The 6,359-nt window shown below is 37.7% G+C and overlaps 1 non-coding gene across 1 annotated transcript; it reads right to left on the bottom strand.

Moving 5' to 3' along the window:
- Positions 1–1,031: 1,031 nt before the first annotated feature.
- Positions 1,032–1,195, bottom strand: LOC132684502 (U1 spliceosomal RNA). The gene has a single exon (XR_009612711.1). It is a non-coding gene; the product is annotated as a U1 spliceosomal RNA (small nuclear RNA).
- Positions 1,196–6,359: the final 5,164 nt, after the last annotated feature.

Raw genomic sequence — 6,359 nt, 5'->3', positions numbered from 1 at the left:
GACGTGGGGCTCAAATTCACGAACAGTGAGATCATGATCTGGGCCAAGATTGACAGTCAGACACTTAATAGACTGAGCCACCCACACATCCCAGTAAGTGTAGTCTTAATCCCCATCATTTATTTCACCCACCCCCTTACCCACCTCCCCTCTGGGAGCCATTAGTTTGTTCTCTATAGTTAAGAGTCTGTTTTTTCGTTTCTCTCTCTCTCTCTCTCTCTCTCTCTCTCTGCTCATTTGTTTTGTTTCTTAAATTCCACACATGAGTGAGATTATATAGTATTTGGCTGACTTACTTCGATTAGCAATATACTTTCTAGCTTTATCTGTGTTGCAAATGGCAAGATTTCATTCTTTTTTATGGCTGAATAATATTCCATTGTATCTATATGCCACTTCTTCTTTATCTATTCATCTACTGATGGACACTTGACTATTGTAAATAATGCTGCCACTATAAACATACGGGAGCATGTATCCCTTTGAATTAGAGTTTTTGTATTTTGGGGGTAAATACCCAGTAGTGTGATTCCTGGATCATAGGGTAGTTCTATTTTTAACTTTCTGAGGAAACTCCATACTGTTTCCCAGAGTGGCTGCACCAGTTTGCATTCCCACCAACAGTGCAAAAGGGTTCCTTCTTCTCCACATCCTTGTCAACAAACACTTGTTGTTTCCTGTTTTTGATTTTAGCCATTCTGACAGGTGTGAGGTGATATCTCATTGTACCTTTAATTTGTATATCCCTGAGAATGAGTGATGTTGAGCATCTTTTCATGTGTCTGTTGGCCATATAGATGTCTTCTTCAGAGAAATGTCTTTTCATGTCTTCTGCCCATTTTTAAATTGGATTATTTGGTTTTGGGGTATTGAGTTTTGTAAGTTCTTCAAATATTTTGGTTACTAACCCTTTATTGGATATGTCATTGGCAAATATCTTCTCCCATTCAGTAAGTTGCCTTATAGTTTGTTGATGGTGTCCTTCCCTGTGCAGAAGCTTTTTTTTTTTCCTTTTTTTTTTTTTTTTTTGCCAGGGGAAAGCACGAACGCAGTCCCCCACTACTACAAATTATGCAGTCGAGTTTCCCACATTTGGGGAAATCGCAGGGGTCAGCACATCCGGAGTGCAATGGATAAGCCTCACCCTGGGAAAACCACCTTCGTGATCATGGTATCTCCCCTGCCAGGTAAGTATTGCAGAAGCTTTTTATTTTGATGTAGTCCCAATAGTTTATTGTTGCCTTACCTCTAGACATATCTAGACATGTTGCAATGGCCTATGTCAGAGAAAGTACTGCTTGTGTTCTTTTCTAGGATTTTTATGGTTTCAGGTATGACATTTAGGTCTTTAATCCATTTTGAGTTTATTTTTGTGTATGGTGTAAGAAATTGGCCCAATCTCATTTTGCATGTAGCTGTCCAGTTTTCCCAACACTGTTTTTTGAAGAGACGTCTTTTTCCCATTGCATATTCTTGCGTCCTTTCTTGAAGATGAATTGACCATGTAATTGTGGGTTTATTTCTGGGTTTTCTATTGTGTTTCATTTTTCTATGTGTCTATTTTTGTGCCAGTACCGTACTGTTTTAATTATAACTGCTCTGTAATATCACATGAAATCTGGAATTATGTGATACCTCCAGCTTTGTTTTTCTTTTTCAAGATTGCTTTCACTATTTAGGGTCTTTTGTGGTTCCATACAAATTTTAGGACTATTTGTTCTAGTTCTGTGAAAAATGCTGTTGGCATTTTGATAGGGATTGCATTAAATCTGTAAATTGCTTTGGGTAGTATGAACATTTTAACAATATTTGTTCTTTCAATCCATGAGCATGGAATACCTTTCCATTTGTTTGTCATCTTGAATTTCTTTCATTGGTGTTTTATAGTTTTCAGAGTACAGATCTTTCACCTCTTTTGTTAGGTTTATTCCTAGGTGTTTTATTACTTTTGGTGCAATTGTCAGTGGGATTGTTTTCTTAATTTCTCTTTGTGCTACTTTATTATTAATGTACAGAAATACAACAAATTTCTTTTTTTCTTTTACATTTATTTATTAATTTTTGAGAGACAGAGAGAGACAGAGCACAAGTGGGGGAGGGGCAGGAGAGAGAGGGAGACCCAGAATTCAAAGCAGGCTCCAGGCTCTGAGCTGTCAGCACAGAGCCCGACGCTGGGCTCGAACTTATGAATCATGAGATCATGACCTGAGCCGAAGTCAGATGCTTAACTGACGGAGCCACCCAGGCACCGCAAGAAACGCAACAGATTTCTGTATATTGATTGTGTGTCCTGTGACTTTACTGCATTCGTTTATCGGTTCTAGTAGTTTTCCAGTGGAGTCTTTAGGATTTTCTATATATAGGGTCACATCACCTGCAAATAGTGATAGTTTTACTTCTTCTTTAGCAATTTGGATGCCTTTTATTTCTTTGTCTTGTCTGATTACTGTGGCTAGCACTTTCAGTACTATGTTGAATAAGGTGTTAAGGGGATATCCTTGTCTTATTCTTAGGGGAAAAGCTGTCAGTTTTTCCCTATTGAGTATGGTGTTTGCTGTTGGTTGTTCGTATATGGTCTTTATTATGTTGACGTACATTCCCTCCAAACTTACTTTGTTGAGGGTTTTATCATGAATGAATGCTACACTTTTGTCAAATACTTTTTCTGCACCTATTGAAATGATCATATGTATCACGTTGATCGGTTTGTAAATATTGAACCACTCTTGCATCCCACTTTGATTGTGGTGAATGATTTTTTTAATGTATTGTTGGATTCAGTTTGCTAGTATTTCGTTAAGGATTTTTGCACCTATGTCATCAGAAATATTGGCCTCTAATTCTCTTTTTCTGGTAGCATCTTTATCTGGTTTTGGTATCAGAGCAATATTGGCCTTGTAGAATGAATTTGGAAGCTTTCCTTCATCTTCTAATTTTTGGAATAGTTTAAGAAGAACAGGTATTAACTCTTTTTTAAATGTTTGGTAGTATTCACCTGTGAAGCCATCTGGTCCTAGATTTTTGCTTGCTGGAAAATTTTTGATTACTGATTCAATTTCAATTCAATTGCTGGTAGTTGGTCTGTTCAAACTTTCTATTTCTTCCTGATTCAGTTTTGGTAGGTTATATGTTTCTAGGAATTAATCCATTTGACTAGGTTGTCCAATTTGGTGTCATATAATTTTCCATAATGTTGTCTTATAATTCTTTGCATTTCTACGGTGTCAAGGGGTTATTTCTTCTCTTTCGTTTCTGATTTTGAGTCTTCTCTCTCTTTTTTCTTTTCTTTTCTTTCTTTTTTTAAATGAGTCTGGCTGAAAGTTTATCCATTTGTTAATCCTTTCAAAGAAGCAGCTCCTGGCTTTATTGATCTGTTTTATTACTTTTTTGTTTCTATTTTATTTCTGCTCTAATCTTTATTATTTCATTCCTTCTATTCATTTTAGGGTTTTTTTTACTTCTTTTTCTAGATTTTTTGGGTGTAAGGTTAGGTTGTTTATTCAAGATTTTTCTTGCTTCTTAAAGTAGACCTCTCTTGCTATAAACTCTCCTCTTAGAACAGCTTTTGGTGCATCCTCAAAATTTTGGACCATTGTGTTTTCATTCTCATTTGTCACCATGTATATTTTTATTTTTTCTTTGATTTCTTGGTTCTCCCACTCATTGTTTGATAGCAAGTTACTTAACCTTCGTGTATCTGTGTTCCTTCCAGATTTTTTCTTGTGATTGATTTCCAGTTTCATAGCATTCTAGTTGGGAAAGATGCATGGTATGACTTCAGTTTTTTTGAGACTTTTTTGTGGCCTGATGTGACTTATTCTGGAGAATGTTCCATGTGCACTTAAAAAAGAATGTGGAGTGCCTGTTTGGCTCGGTTGGTAGGGCACGTGACTCTTTATCTTACAATAAAGAGTTTGAGTTTGAGCCCCACACTGGGAGTAGAATTTACTGAAAGAAGAAAGATTAAGGGAAAAAATATGTATTCTGTTTTAGGATGGGCTGTTCTTCATATATCTGTTAGATCCATCTGGCCCAGTGTGTCATTCAAAGCCATTGTTTCCTTGTTAATTTCCTATTTGGATAACTTATCCATTGATGTAAGTGAGGTGTTAAAGTCCCCTACTATTATTATATTACTATTGATTACTTCCTTCATGTTTGTTGTTAGCTGCTTTATGTATTTAATTCTTTTTTAAAAATGTTTTTTTAAGAGAGAGACAGAGAGAGACAGAGACAGAGACAGAGCATGAGTGGGGGAGGAGCAGAGAGAGAGGGAGACAGAATCTGAAACAGGCTCCAAGCTCTGAGCTGTCAGCACAGAGCCGGATGTGGGGCTCGAACTCACGGACGGTGAGATCATGACCTGAGCTGAAGTCGGACTCTCAACCGACTGAGCCACCCAGGCGCCCCTGCTTTATGTGTTTGATGCTTTCATGTTGGGTGCATAAATATTTACAATTGTTATATCTTCTTGTTGGGTTGTTCCCTTTATAATTATATAGTGTTCTTTTTTGTCTTTTTTTTCTCTTGTTTTTTTAGAATTTTTTTTCTGAAAATTTTTAATGTTTATTTTTGAGAGAGAGAGAGAGAGAGGCAGAGCATGAGCAGGGGAGGGGCAGAGAGAGAAGGAGACACAGAATCTGAAGCAGGCTCCAGGCTCTGAGCCTTCAGCACAGGGCCCAATATGGGGCTCAAACTCACCAGCCATGAGATCATGACCTGAGCCAAAGTTAGATGCTTAACCAACTGAGCCAGCCAGGTGCCCCCTGCAACCCCAGTTTTTCTTTTAATGTCTATTTTATTTATTTTTGAGAGAGAGACAGAACACACGCGGGGAAGGGGCAGAGAGGGAGGAAGACACAGAATCTGAAGCAGGCTCCAGGCTCTGTGCTGACAGCTCAAACTCATGAACTGAGAGATCATGACCTGAGCTGAAGTCAGTCGCCCAACTGGCTGAGCCACCCAGGTACCTCTAATGTCTATTTTAATGTCCAATATAAGTTTTGCTGTCCTGGCTTTCTTTTCACTTCCATTTGCATGATAAATGCTTTTCCATCCCTTTACTTTCAATCTGCATGTATCTTTTAGTCTGAAATTAGTCTCTTATATACAGCATCTAGGTGAGTCTTGCTTTTTTAACCATTCCATTACCATATGTCCTTTTATTGGAGCATTTAGTCCATTTACACGCAAAGCAATATTCATAGATTATGTATCTTTTGCCATTTTGTTACTTGTTTCATGGTTGTTTCTACAGGTTTTCTCTGATTCTTTCTTCTCTAGCTCTGTTTCATGGTTTGTTGGCTTTCTTTAGTGATATGCTTAGATTCCTTTCTGTTTATTTTTTAAAAATGTTTATTTATTTTGAGAGAGAGAGACAGAGCATGAGTGAGCATAAGTAGGGGAGGGGCAGAGAGAGAAGGAGAGAGAGAATCCCAAGCAGACTCCATGCTCAGCACAGAGCCCGATGAGGGGCTCAAACTCATGAATCATGAGATTATGACCTAAGCCTAAATCAAGAGTTGAATGCTTAACCAACTGAGCTACCCAGGCACCGCTTTTCTTTTTAGTTTTTGCATGTCTATTACTAGTTTTTGATTTGTGGTGACCATTTGGTTGTATATAACACCTTCTGTATGTAGCAGTCTGTATTAAGTTGATGGTTGCTTAAGATTTAACCCATTCTTCACTCTTATCCCTACCCTGTTTCAGGCATATGATGTCATACTTCACATCTTCTTATTCTGTGAATCTCTTTATTGATTTTTATAGATATACTTAATTTTGCTGCCTTTGTGCTTCCTATTTTTCTTGCTCCTACTTATAGGCTTTCCTTCCCACTCAAAGAGTACCCTTGAGCATTTCTTGTTCAGCTGGTTTATTGCTGAAGAATTCCTTTAACTTTTGTATGTCTGGGAAACTCTTTATCTCTCCTTCTATTCTGAATGATAGTCTTGCTGCATGTAGTATTTGGGCTGCAGGTTTTTTTTCTTTCAGCCCTTTGAATGAATAAGTCATGAACTCCCTTCTGGCCTGCAAAATTTCTGCTGAAATCACCTGATAGCCTTATGGGGTTTCACTTGTATGTAACTTTTGTTTTCTCTTGCTGCTTTTAAAATTCTCTCTTTATCAGTACTTTTTGCCATTTTAACTACTATGTGTCTTGGTGTGGACCTCCTTGGGTTGATTTGGTTGGGGGTTCTCTGTGCCTTCTGGATCTGGATTTCTGTTTCCTTTCCCATGTTTGGGAAGTTTTCAGCTATTATTTCTTCAAATAAACATTCTTCCCCCTTTTCTTTCTCTTCTCCTTCTGGAATTCCTATAATGCAGATGTTATTACACTTGAAAGTGTCACTGAA

Source organism: Panthera onca, chromosome C2 (assembly GCF_046562875.1).
Source record: "Panthera onca isolate mPanOnc1 chromosome C2, mPanOnc1 haplotype 2, whole genome shotgun sequence".
In the NCBI taxonomy this organism is placed as follows: Eukaryota; Metazoa; Chordata; class Mammalia; order Carnivora; family Felidae; genus Panthera; species Panthera onca.
This window is presented reverse-complemented; position numbering and strand designations above follow the sequence as displayed.